Raw genomic sequence first — 14,314 nt, 5'->3', positions numbered from 1 at the left:
CAGAGGTACTAAAGGGCAATAAGAAAGTATGACAAAGAAGATTCACAGTTCTGATACTTAAAATGAGGCAATTGATGGCAGTTACTACGGGAACTCAAGGTGCTGTGGTTCTAGACTCCAGCAGCCTAGAAAAGGCTAGTGTTGGGCTGGGGATATGGCTCAAGGGGTAGTGCACTCACCTGGCATTCCGTGCGGCCCGGGTTCGATCCTCAGTACCACATACAAACAAAGATGTTGTGTCCACCAAAAACTAAAAAATAAATATTAAAAAAATTCTCTCTCTCTCTTTAAAAAGAAAAAAGAAAAGGCTAGTGCTTTTTTCCAACGTGCTTGAGATAGCACCTCCTGAGTGGTTTTGAAATCAAATGCAAGTTCTCCAACTCACTTATACCAGCTGGAACAAGTTCACGGGCTCCAGCCCAGGGATGTTAACTACTTCTGCTATGGGCATCATCTCTTTTTCCTTTATGTTCCTCTTACTATATTTTTCAGTTCCAGCCTTGCACTATATACCACCGTTGTTTGAAATGCCTAAAGCAGCTTCCATTTTCCTGCCGCATTTTGCCTCACACACATATAGGCAATGCTTTGGGGAAAGTTTATAAAATAGAAGACAAAGTCATTGCATGGATGGAATTTGTAATCCATTTGGGTAGTAGAACTAATACCTTTGGGCCAAGAGTAAAAAAAAAAAAAAAATAGATACAACAAAGGGCTGAGGTAAGTGGTACCCAGAGTATTTGTGCAATGTGAAGGTCAATGTCAATGGGCACTTCATCACCAAATTTATTGACCTGGTATGAGGAGAGAGGCTTGCATTTGTGTTTTTGCTTCGAGTGGCATGTTATCAGCCAGTCCAGAGGCACCCCTTGTCCAGCCCACCCTTGGTCTTTCCAATCACTTTCCCTGTTGGGGACATGCTTGGTTCATACTTCCTGCCCCGCAGCCATCTCTGGAGCCAACTTGTCTGCCTCATTCTTTTTCAGTTTCCTGTTAACTTCTGGCTCATTATACCACCAGCATCCCTAAAGTCCACATTTGCATCACCATACATAAAAAAAAAACAAAAAAAAACTTTTTTGTCTTTAGTGAAAAGGGGCACAATTACGACATATGTAATTTGGGACAGAATTGCTAATTACAGAAGGGGTTAAGAGAGGAGAAAAAGTGATTAAATGATTGCTAGACTGTCAAATTTTTTCATCCCTCATTAAATCTACTCTTTACTCCTCTGAAATTGGAAAATTCTATATCATTTGGGATTAAGTTTTTATTTTTAAAACAACAACTACTCTTTATGTAGGGCTTAATCTGTACTGAGTACTTTGTATATATTTGCTCTTTCACACCTCTCCAAAACCAAATGTTTTCCCACTTTACAGATAAACAGAGGCCCACAGTAGTTAAGTTACTTCTTCATTGTCTTAATCCATTCAGCATGCTAGAAGTGTCACCAACTAGATGGTTTACAATCAGCAGAAATTTATTTCTCACAGTTCTGGGGCTGCAAATCCCAGATCAAGGCACGAGCAGATCTAGTGTCCAGTGAGGATATGAGTTTTTGGTTCATGGACTGTGCCTTCTCTCTGTGTCTTTACATGGTGAAACACAGCAAGGCAGCTCTCTGCGGTCTCTTTTATAAGGGCCCTAATTCCATTTTTGAGGGTACTGTTTCTTTTTTGTTTTTTGGTACTGAAGATTAAACCCAGGGCCACTCTACCACTAAGCTACATCCCCAGCCCATTTTAAAATTTTGAGACAGGGTCTCACTAAGTTTCCAAGACTGGCCTTGAACTTTCAATCCTCCTATACCTGGGATTACAGGTGTACAACACAGCCTCCTGTAAGGGCTCTGCTCTGATGACTTAATCACCTTCCAAAGTTGCTACCTCTAAACATCATCACACTGGAGGTTAGGTTTCAGCTGATGAAATTTGGGGAGGTCATAAACTTTCAGACCACAGAGTCCATGTTTCTTACTTGTTACTGGCAAAGCCAGGATTCACAGCATCTGACTAGATTGTCTGATTCTTGAGTTCCCGCACTAAAAAAAAATACACACTGAACTGTCCCTGTCTCTAGGGATAGAGAACATCATTTGTGACAATTATCTAAGAACCTTTATAGTCAGTGTCCTCAGCCAGGGAAAAGGATCCTGGGGGGAGCCTCTGCAGGGCACAGAGGAGATATATGGAAGAGAGGGAGTCCAAAAGCAGCTCAGCTTCTCTTTTTATGTACAGGAATTCTGCATATGACTGCATTTTAAAAGGACTTCACTGCACCTGCTGAAGGAGCATATTTGCACTCACACAGTTCCCAGAGTTGGTCTGAAAGCAAAGCTGATACTCTTTTCCACAGGGTGAAAAGCAGCACTTCCACTTCAAGTGTTTTCACATACTTCAAGGTCTTAAGAAGGGTGGAGAAAGCAGTCACCTAAGGTACTCATGCTGCTGACATTCTTTAATCCCTACAACTAGTAGAGTTAAGCTGGGCCCTTCAGTGTCCTGATATTTTTGTCTAGAAAGAATGGAAATATACAGCCACTATAGAATGACACTTGGATGAGACCTCAAAGATTTAATTTAAGTAGGTATAGAAGGATAAAATCCAGGCATATGGGAAAGTATACAGGTGACCCAGGGTGCCAATAATTTGTCTGACATATGACTGGAGTAGAAGCAGCTCAATAAATATAGAAATGAATTCAGGAAACCAGGTTTCAGCAGGAAAATTTTAAGTATTAGCTAGTAGGTCTAGATGTGTTTGTTGTGATTGTTTTGTTTGATTTTTTTTTTTTTTTTGAAGAGTACTGTGGGGATTTGCTAGCATCAAACAAATCTGAAATCACAATATGAATGCAGGCCCTGGGGTAGGACTTGCGCATTGACAAAGGTGTGTTTATGTGTGTCTGTGTGTGTGTGTGTGATTGTGTGTGTTTGTACTGGGGAGTTAACTCAGAAATCCTTTACCACTGAGCCACATCTCTAGCTCTTTTCATTTTTTATTTTGAGACAGTGTCTTGCTAAATTGCTTAGAGCCTCCATAAATTGCTAAGGCCAGCCTCAAACTTGCTATCCTCAAACTTGCTTCAGCCTCCTGAGTTGCTGGGGTTACAGCTTGTACCATCTCTCCAGACTTGATAAAGGTTTATGATAGTATTTACAGGAAACAAGTTGTCCTAAGTGTTATTACACAAAACGTAAACATTGCATTGAGGAGACATTTAGGAAAATTGTTCTAATTTATATGGTCTCTTGTGTTTCTAAGACTAGCAAATAGAATAAATTATTGGAGGTGGGGAACCTCTAAGAAACAATAATAATCTCTCTCCCCAAATAATCTGTATGTTTCCCTCTACCACAATGGCAGAATTCTTAATGTTTTTATAACCCAAGCAATGACTTCTTTTAATCCAAAAGAGGGTACTAGACAGACAATCTAATTTCTTTGAGGACAAGTGTTTTTACTTACAATATACGTGGCTATGCCAGTAAAGAGCCACCTCTGTGTCAGTGCCAGAAATGAGTCACAAGCCAAATGCCCAATTGGTCTTTGTAAACTTATGATTAGCTTTCAGCCCAACAGAGCCTGTGTTTGTCACTAGGATACTTGCTTTCCCAGCTACTGGTTAAAGCATCAGTGACATACTTCAAAGATTTTGGGAACAGTTTCTGTTCTTTTCGAAGAGCATTTGTTCTCTCAAAAACAAATGCTAGATTTGTTCATTTGCTTCAAAAAATGAAAGGAACATTTCTTTTGATTGTTTTCCAACCCCACCTCCGCATTTCAACAATGGAAGGCCATAAGACCCTTTCCCCCTGCTAGAGAATTTGTGAGTAAGCTGAGTTTCAGAACATGCCATTTCCAAACCTTGGGAACTCAAGAGTATTACATAAAAGTAAGGCAGAATTTATTTTAGTCGATAACATTATCTGACAAAGGGCTAAACATTAAAGATCCATAGTCATTATTCACTCATTCATCCATTCATTCATTCCTTGAGCAAATTAACCACCTACTATATGCCAGGCAGTATGCTTTTTGCTGAGTTCTATTAACGAACATAACATACAAATGTTCCTGTCTCACATACCTTACACTACAGTTGGGGAGGGGGTCAGAAATCATAATAAATTGTAAATTATATAGTTTGTTTGTTAAGTGGTCTTATGTGGAAGAAAATAAAACAAGGGAGGTATAATGGAGTCCCAGGTGTATATGTGTGCACATGCTTAATATATTTGCTTGCCACAGGATTAGGAAATAAATGATATCTGAGCAAGAGACAGTGAGCTACAAGTATGTATGTGGGGAATTATGTTCTAGACAAAGGGAACCATAGCAAAAAGGCCCTGAAGTAGGAATATGCCTGGCTTGTTCATGGGACACCAAAGACACCAGAGTACCTGGGGAGAGTAACACAAGCTAACTAAGGTCAGCCTAAGGGCACTGGCTTTGTATAAGGATAAGGAAAAAGTAAATAATATCCAGAATGAAAGAGTTGATAATTAGGAGAAAATGAATACAATTAAATACAAATTCAAATAAAATTCGTGTTGCAAAGTCATACTTTATTAGTAATGATCACATTTAAGAAAAAAGTACTCATTTATCATGATCATTGTCTCAAAGGCTTAGCTAAGATGATTATACTCTAAGAAGGTAGGGATTTGTAAGTAGATAGTATTACTGTGTGGCGAAGTAGGAGGTTCATGGAACAGGGCTCTCCTGTCCAAAAGAGAGAGACAAACCTTCACATAATTCTACTCATTGAATCAAATGATAAGGCTTCATTTCCCTTCCTTTGGATCTTCATGGTCATTTATTTTGAGAGTCTTCTATTAAAACACAAACACTGAATCAGAATGGGTGGGGGCAGAGAAGGGGTGGGAAGTCACATCCAAAGCAGGCAGAAATAATTGCTTCCCTAGAAGCCGTGGACCAAGCTAGTTGCCTTTATTCATTTGTTTTATTATTATTATTATTTTACTGTAGTGAGGAATGGACCCAGGGGTACTTTACCACTGATCCGCATCCCCAGCGCTTTTTATTTTGAGACCGGTTCTCACTATGTTGCATAGGGCCTCACTAAGTTGCCAAGGCTGGTCTTGAACATGAGATTCTCCTGCCTCAGTCTCCTGAGTTGCTGGGATTATAGACATGTACCACCATGGTTAGTGTTGGGTTCCTTGGAAAGAGGGAAGAGTTGGCATGAGGAGGGGGCAAGGTATAAGAAGCAAGCTTTAATTATGACGATTTCTATTACTAGGTCATAACCAGTGAGCAAACCACATTGGCACTAAATTCCAATAATATATTTATTTTAGATAGAATCAGTCACATAAGAGAGAAGAAGAATGTACAATATTACTTCAATACTACCTTGTAGCAGGCAAGCACCCCTCACGGATTATACTGTTTGGCCTAGAATTTATTTTCTCTTTCTGTAGCACCCATTTCTTCTACATGATGCACATGAACATGGAATGGATATTTAGAAGCACAGGTGCAGTGTGTTACACTGACAGCCTTTAGACTTATTAATCAGTGTAAACGGGCAGCAGGGTAATAGCTTTGACTTCCACATGAGACCTTATTTGTCATGTACACACAGCACATTGACCAGAACTCCCGAGGCCAAGTGTTTCTCTTATGAACTAATTAAGCATTCTGGTAGGTACAATACTAGCCCAGGCAAAGATGGGGCGGTGAACCACACGCACCCTAGAGCTGGAATATGTGGCATAAATCTCTGCTCTAGCATTTATTAGTTCTGTGCCTATGGAAAATGTACATAATTTTGTACCTCCATTTCTTCATCTATAAAAATGAAGATAATAAGTGGCTGTGAGGATAATATGTGTAAAAAACATGTAAAATGTTTAAAACACGTGGTAAACCTCAATAAATGGTAACTGTTATTATAGTGGAATGAAAGTTTTTAGAATCGGTATCCTTGGAAATATGTAATTCCACTGTAATCATATTACTGCCTACATACAAATTTAATACTTTCCCCAAACTTCTGTTAACCTTTTGTTATGGGCATTAAAAGAAGAAGATGAAGAAGAAGAAAAGTCCCTGATATTTAAAAAATACTGCTTGGGGAATATTGTGATTTTTTTGATTGTTGTTGTAACACTGTGTTAATTTTATCTTATTAAATATTGAAGAAGGGCCATCACCATTGGGAAGAAATTAGAACACATTATATGAAATTAAACTAATTTGTCTTTATAAAATACACTGTTAGAAAATCCCAGATGCTATTTTTACAATAAACATCTATTTTTTACAAAAGGTCATAGCATCATACATGTGACAACAAAACAGACAATAAGAAGACAAATGCATCCCTAGGTAAGCTGACAGCCTTCAGGAAAACACCTGGCGTCTATGCTGTGCTAAACTAAGGGCAACATGAATGCATAAGTCAAATGTACATATCCAAAGAAGAAAATTAAATATGAGCACAGGCCATGAGGAAACGTCAAGTAATAATAAAGAAACAAGGCAAAATTTTGTATCAGATCTGGCATTAAAATCTGGAATTTTTTCTTTTCTTTTCCAATTTATTGTAAGATTAAAATTTAAATTATGGTGCTGATTTGAGAATAATAAATGTTTTATGAGTCTTGGAAAAATGTTATTATTAAATTCATATACTCTTGCTCAAACTATAATCAACTCAGTAATAAAAAGCCTGTTTTAAAAAAGAACATCTATTTTACACTGGGGAAATAGGTTTTTCTTATATTGAATGCATATCCTATAGAACTAGAGTCCATTGAACCACAAATTCTCATTAGAAGATTTTAAAAAATAAAAGGGGTATCATAGAAGATTATCAATATTCTAAAAACAGAGTAAGCCATTCAATTATAAGGCACAACTATATAATGCCAAGAAAAGACAATTTTAATAAGAAAGTGAATTTAAAATGTAATAAACTCTCGAATATCATCTGCAAAATTCAAGATCATTTGAACTACTTAAAAGTGCACTGTATATCCTAACAAACATCTCTCATTCTTTTTATTGGGAAGTTAGTTAATGACAGATGATAAACATAATTTCATTACAAATACCAAAGTGTGTTATATGCCAACCAAATTCAGAACAATGTCAAAAAAAAAAAAAACAGAAAAAAATGAACCAGAACTATGCCAAGTAAAATGTGGAAAACAAATGAGAAGCCCCCCCATCACCACCATCACAGACGACATCTACAGAAATTATAACAAATATTGCAGCAGTTTTCCGGAAAGTAGGTTCTGTGGCCTGTATAGGTCACCAAGACGACTTCTAGGACACAAGACAGTAGTGGAGAATTACTACCAGGCACCTAGGAAATTGTTAACACCAACAAAAATTAACAGAATGATCTGGGGTACATAGGTGTCTCTGTGGCACAGACCTCCAGACCTCTTACTGTCCCATCCCTCTCTGGGATAAATAAAAGGAGTTTGGGGGTTTTATTTTATTTTATATTTTTGCTTATTCTATGTACATGAAAAATAGATGCAAAATTAAATGACTTTCCAAAATATGACTCTTTTCCACTTGACTGGTTGAATAGAAGACAAATGGACACTGGTATAAGTTTTGATTAAGAAATAACTAGGAGCTCAAAATGAAAAATTTACACATATAATTTGGGCATTTAAAATTATGATTTGATACACTAATTATGGTAGGATTTTTCCACAAGTGCACATGAATTCCCTCTGCAGTCAATGAATTGCTTTAGGACAATATTTCTGAGTTTTGTGATTCATCTTTGCACATGCCCTAGGGTTAAAGTGTCTTTCATCTTAATAAATCTAAAAGAATTATTAAGATGGAAATGTTTCATAGAAATATGACCTCAATCATCTGGGATATGTCTAACTAATCACTCTTTCCAAATAGTGATCAGAGGACAAAAATAAAACAAAACCCACAAAAAATAACAACAGAAACAATGTAGCTCTTTCTCTTATGTTTGACTCAAATCTGTCTGCTTGTAATAATGACATATTGTCCCATGCGATTGCTTTAAAAAATGTTTCCAGTGACCCTTGGGAATGTTATGTACTGTGTCCCTTCATATTTGCCCTTGGCAAAATTTCCCTTATTCAGATCACTCTTTGAGAAAATAATTTCAGTCCAAATTATGTACATTCTAAGTCCTTTAGTTAATAAGGGTTTTTGACCTTCTGGTTCATACATGGATAGTTCTTCTTTTGGAGATGATTGATGGCATTAATTCTCTTTGTATGGCATCTCCAGGAAACCATTCTCTTTTTCATAAAAGTGAAGCAATTCTTAGGACAAACTGGATGACCAGTCATCAGTGCTGCCAGCCCAATATTCTGAGTTCCAGAAGGCAGAGATGTCTCAGCTAATACTGTATTCACAAAAGAATGGGATGAATTTCTGAGTGAATTTAAACAAAATAAGAAAGGGCAAGAAGCTCCATTCTTTAGGGGCCAGCAGCTCCCATTCTCCTGGCGTTTTGAAATCTCAGTACACATGTTTTTACCCAAGCAATAGTTACCCGTTTTACTCATCATTTGTGTTCTTTCACTAGATTTTTCTAAAATACTGATGTCAAATTAACCTTCTCAAAACAATACTAGGCACACATCACTTTCACTCAAGAACTTAATGGGTTCATAGCTGAATTTAAATCAAACTCAGTATGGCACATTCACAACTAGGCATTTTCAATTCAACATATTCATAACAGAACTCTTTTCCTCTCAAAAGTGGAATTATTTTGCATTTTCTCTTCTCGTCAGGAGCATCATCATCCTCCCCAGTCTCTAAGACAGGGTCAGGCCTTGCTCTTCCTCATCCTTCATTCCCAATTGGCTACAAATCCACTCAAATAGTCTGTGAGCTGCCTCCCATACTTTAGCTCCTCAGCCAGAACCATGGTCCATTCTCTCTAGCCTCTTTATGTTCATGTCACCATGAAGAGTTGTGACATCTGCCTTTATATCACCATTATATTGTTACCATGCACAAATATACACGTTATTTTGACTTTTGGGGACAAATTACACCATATTGCAACTGTGTTGTAGATTTCAGGTGTATCTCACTTGTCTCTCTTTGAGGAAGTCTGAAACATAGCAGGTCATAAATAAATGAGTGAATTGTTCACACACATGAAGGAAGGAAGGAGGAAGGAAAGAAGGAAGGAGACATCTCCAAATTTACTATTTACCACTTCTCTTGTCTACTTTCTGCTTTAAATTGGTTTATTTTCCCCCTGTGCCATGTCTATCTTCCTCCCTGCTCAAGACTTTGCCATTTTTTCCTACTGTAATTTCTACACTTTTAAATTTAATTTTTATGAACTACTTTCAGAACTATTTTTCCTTCATCAATTAAAGTCAAAGCCTGTCCTAAACCTTGTTCAGTTCCCAACTACTTAGTGGCCACCATCCTTCAAATTCTGAGTACTTTTAGTTTACATTACACATTTAACTTTCAATGATACACTATGCTTTCTATTTATGTGGTTATCTGTGTATCTGAACATCTGATTTATATGTTTATAACTAAGGAGTGCAAGTTGCTGAAGGGCTTATACTCTTCAAACCTCTCAGTTTCCTATATAGTATATAAGAACTCAATAATGCTTATTAATGAAGAGGGTCACAGTACAGACATTACATATAGGTTCCATAAGTTAGTATTTTATTTGTATTAATGAAACCCAAATAACTTCAAAATAAACTTTGATTCACTGTCAATAAAATGCTGAGATTCTAGGTTAAACTATGGATAATGGTCCCACCACTTATTCAATTGTTACTGAACACATTACTTAAGAGAAACCTCACTTGAGTCTCAGCTGAGGAAAATCTATTTTATAAAAGAAACTCTTTCAATTATTTACTCTTTCTAATGAAGATCTTCCTATGCTCTAAATATTGGATTGCTTACTAGAGTAAGGCAGCAATATTTCTGTGGCAAAAAAAATTGGACAGAGTCAACAAGTTTATTATAATGTAGTTATCTTAAATCTAATTTCTCACTGAATTTGGGATTGATTTCCAGAAGAAAAACCTCAGAATTCAAAGGTTTCCTTTCAGGAAAATGAAAATGTCCATCATTTTGCCCTCAAGCCGCTTTATGTCACCAATAACCATGAGAAAACTCAAAAGAGAAAAAAGATGGTGAAAAGTTTTCTTTAGGAGTAACCTCTGGCTTAGTAGATGATGAGAATTCTTTTCAACTCAACAAATATTTACAAAGCATGAACTAGGTTCATGGGATGGTTTTAGAAATACATTTTAGAAATGTATTTATTTTTACTTCTCCTCTATGTCAAGGAAGTTTTCCAAGTGCTTTCAAAAATATAAAACAGATTGAAAATCAATTTGAAGACTGTTGGATTAAATCTAATCTGTGGTTGTATTTTGTATAATGGGGAAATGTTACATAAAGAAGAAATATTTTATAGGATATTTGGAACTTAGATATATTTTCCAGGTCATTTGTATTATTTAAATATGGTAGTTTTGTCTAGTTATATTTCTCAAATTCCTTCTCTGTTTTGTGGTCCCCTTGGCCCCAGGGAACAAAGCCATTTAGGAAGCTACATCTTTTCTGTGCTTTTTGACTAAATAAATAAATAATAGAACTTGTAGAAATTATTTTCCCTGTGCTTCTCCACGCTGGATTGTTCTTTGCCTATCATTCTCTCCTTTCATAACTTGTTCCTATGGCCTTTCCTTCACCAGGCTAACAGCTTCTGTCAGCAAGCTTTTATTCAGTACAGTATCAAAAGCTTTGCAGAAAAACAGATTAATCATGTTCACTGCTTCTCTTTGTTTGCCCCATCAATTCTTGTGGAATTCAAGCAAACCAAGAAAATGCATGTCTAATCACAAATGTGAACTCCCTCTTATATAGTTATTTTGGTGCATTCTCTTTTAAATATATCACATAATTAAAGATTCTCTGAAAACTAATAAGTTTCAAATGAGATTAGTTTTACCAAATGTCTTTTATATCAACTGTTAGCACAATGATTTAAACACATATTTTTTGTACCTTGGAGCGCCAAAAGAGAATGGTATAAATGCCACAGAAGTACTTATAATTTTTTTTTTAATTTCCTTTTCTATTTCCACATAAATCCTACATAACAATATGACATATCATTAGACATTTTAAAATAAAAGCAAATTTGGGTTAACTATTAATAATCAATTTAAAAGTCATGTATTCTATGAACTTTCAAAGTAGACTTTTGAATGGTCATGTCATTGATGTTTCTAAATGGACTCTATTAAAATCTTAGTCCTAAAAATATCAGAATACCATTCTTCACTATTAATTTCATGCCAAGATTTAAACAAGATAAATATTGGAAACTTCATCACTTCTTAATATAATTTTTTCATACAGCAATTTTCTATTACATAGAAATTCCCTCTTGTTCAGAATGAACTTGTTTGTTTTGCTTTTCCCAGTTGGAAAAGCAATTTTTCTGCATAGCACTCATGACTTCCTGTTTTAAAATACTATACAGTTGAAGTCTCAAAGTCAAAATGGGCAATGTTATCAACCCAGGTCCATCATTGGGCCATCCTCTATGCTGGTCCCTCTCACACCATTTTAGAACATGACTCTCTGATCATGGTAGTCTTTTTTGTTAAGAATTAAATGATGAGAAAGTTTTTAAAGTAGCAGTAGAATTTTCATGTCTCAAGTAACAAGTGAAAGATATTGGGAAACTGATGTGACTCCATTTTTGAAAAAAGCTTCTACCTCAAAGCCTGTTCAAGGAAGGGGGTGTGGCCTTTGTCCTTAGAAAAACCCACAGTGCCCTCCTAGGCACATACCCACCTAACTGAGTTGTTTGTCTGCAAATAACAGGAAAGATCTGCAGCACCATGTGTCCCTGACTCAGTTAGGCTAGAAGAGGACCCATGGCAATCCCCTAGCAACCACCAATCAGCATGAGACAGGAAAAATACCTGGGATGCCAGATGACCCCTGAGTAGTTTATGGTGGTTGATAACGTGTTGGGAAACCATGTAGTTTAGCATATACCCTCGTGGCTTAAACCGATCCGTTCAAATGATTCCCCCTCTTGTACTAACCAAATACCCCTACCCAACTTGTTCCCGCCAGTGAATGTGCTAATCAATGTGAAGAGTTGTTGTTTGATTTTCCTGCGGTATGGAATGATTTGCTGTGTGAGGTTGTGACGGATAGAGTATCCCCCAAAACCTATAAAATCTCACTGAACAAAGGACTGGGACTCACTCCCTGAGAACACTACATTGGGAACTATTGTGAGTTCAGGCTCGATCTTGAAATAGACTCTTGTGTGAATGCATTGGATTCGGCTCCTGGAGGTCTATTGGGGTCCCAGGAATCTGGCATTATAATACTAAGCAAATTTTTAAAACTCTCATTCATCTTTTTGAAACAATTAGATCCCTGCTTCAAGGAGGAGAGAGTGTCTGAGACATCAAGATCATCAAGTGTCTAATGGGCCACCCATATGCACATCTGTTTCCATATTATTCAAGTCCAAACTGTGCTAAGTTGTCTCTCTACAAAAACTTTTTGTCATTTGTAGAAAAAAATGGATGGAACTGGAGATCATTGTGTTAAGTAAAATAAGCCAAACTTAGGAAAAGAAGTATTGCATGTTTTTTTTTTTAATTTGGAATCTTATTTTTAAAAAAAGATATGAAAATCGGAGAAGGGAATTTTTAGAAAAGGGGAAGAAGGCAGGGGACTAGGTACCATGGGGAAAGGTTGGTAAGAGAGTGTAGTACTGAGAGAGAATACAATGAAAGCATGTTATGCTCATGTATGGAAATGTCACAATGAAGTCCATTAGTCTATATAATATCAGTATGTGCTAATAATTAAATTTTAAAAACAGAAAGCTTAAAAAAAACTTTGAAAAAAACAAAAATGAAATTCAGGGCAGAATTATTCAGAGGACCAGTTAGTGCCACCATGCGTTTATGTTTGCTAGTAGAGTACTCTTTCTGTGAACTTCATAGTTTATCCCTAGTAGATTATAATATAGAACACTTTGGTGAAAGGAGAATATTTCTGTAAAAGGAGAATGTTTCTGTAAACAAAAATATCTGCTAGATCTTTGGTGATATTTATAAATGCACTGGTGTGACATAAACACAGAGAAGACCATGTACATATGGGCCCTCGTAAGTGAAACAGCAGCCAGTGAGGAGGCACACTGGACACACCTCAGCTGCAGTAGCAGCTTAAGGAGGCATCCTAGGAACACATTAATCAACACATTCAAGGAATGCATTAATCAACACTGGCTTCCTTGTCAGCTGGCATGCCCCATTGTTTAACTGTAGCATGCTAAATAACACAGAGCAGCAATCTGAATGTGAATTTCCACCATGCTGCAAAAGACAAAACCCTTTTCAACACTGGTTCCATGCACCATATCCTACTCGACTATTTCAATAGAAATCATTCTCTCCAGTGTTCCTAGTAGTTTATGGACTTGCTTGCCGCAACAGTCAGCAGGAAACAAAGAATCTTTACAGACCAGCTAAGTTTGACAAAAGCTGTAGAAATGCCTTCTGCAGATATGAAAACTTGTATCTATCCAAGAGATTTTTTTTTCTTTTCCTTACAAAATGAATACTTTCGTGAAAAGCAAAACAAAACAAAACAAAGCAAAAAAAAAAAAAAAAAATCCAAGCATCTATTTGTGTATGCAGTCAGTTGTGACAGCAACATACTGCATTACCAGCAGGGGCCTGGGCCTGGCCTCCTGCTCCACACTGGGCTTCATTTTCCTCCTGGGTAGTTCCCTAGATAACCCTCCTGTCAGGATTCGACTTCCTCCAAAAGCAGCCAGGGATGAAATGTCCAGATGCTGGAAGAAACGGATCTGACAACACGCCCCCAGAACCTAGGCACATGCCTACTTTTTTGTACAAAGAGTGCATAGACCTGAGCACAGAAGGCTCTCCAGCATTCCTGCTGTGGGTCTCACTTCAGAGCAACCAGACTTGGAGGGTCCGCCTCAGGAGGTTATGGTGCACAATTATTAACGTTCAATAAATAATGATTTTGGTGATGAGAATGCTGTGCATAAAGATCACAATTCTAAATGAACAAGGGATGTCATTTTTTATTATTATCATTTGGAATAAGGTTCTTCATACTGGAAAAAATGATTTCAGTAGAGGTTAAACTTTCTGGGAACAAGGGTCACAGGGCAGTGGCTCCCCTCTATGTTTGGTAACACTATCCTGGAAATTTCAATGAATCTCCAAATTAAAGTCCATGTCCCATTGATCTA

The 14,314-nt window shown here is 36.9% G+C and overlaps 1 protein-coding gene across 44 annotated transcripts in view; it reads right to left on the bottom strand.

The window, feature by feature from the left end:
- The window catches only part of Nrcam (neuronal cell adhesion molecule), a 265,722-nt gene that overhangs the window by 114,289 nt on the left and 137,119 nt on the right, over positions 1 to 14,314 (bottom strand). Inside the window, exon 4 of one of the 44 annotated variants that reach the window (XM_078040075.1) lies at positions 180 to 250. The exons of the other annotated variants lie outside the window; for them this stretch is intronic. The gene's annotated coding sequence lies outside the window, so the exon portion shown is untranslated. The remainder of the gene's footprint in view (positions 1 to 179; positions 251 to 14,314) is intronic. 44 annotated transcript variants of the gene reach the window in all.

The sequence above is a fragment of the Ictidomys tridecemlineatus genome, chromosome 2 (assembly GCF_052094955.1).
Source record: "Ictidomys tridecemlineatus isolate mIctTri1 chromosome 2, mIctTri1.hap1, whole genome shotgun sequence".
Classification (NCBI taxonomy): Eukaryota; Metazoa; Chordata; class Mammalia; order Rodentia; family Sciuridae; genus Ictidomys; species Ictidomys tridecemlineatus.
Note: the sequence above shows the minus strand (reverse complement) of the source record. Positions and strands in the feature narration are given on the sequence as shown.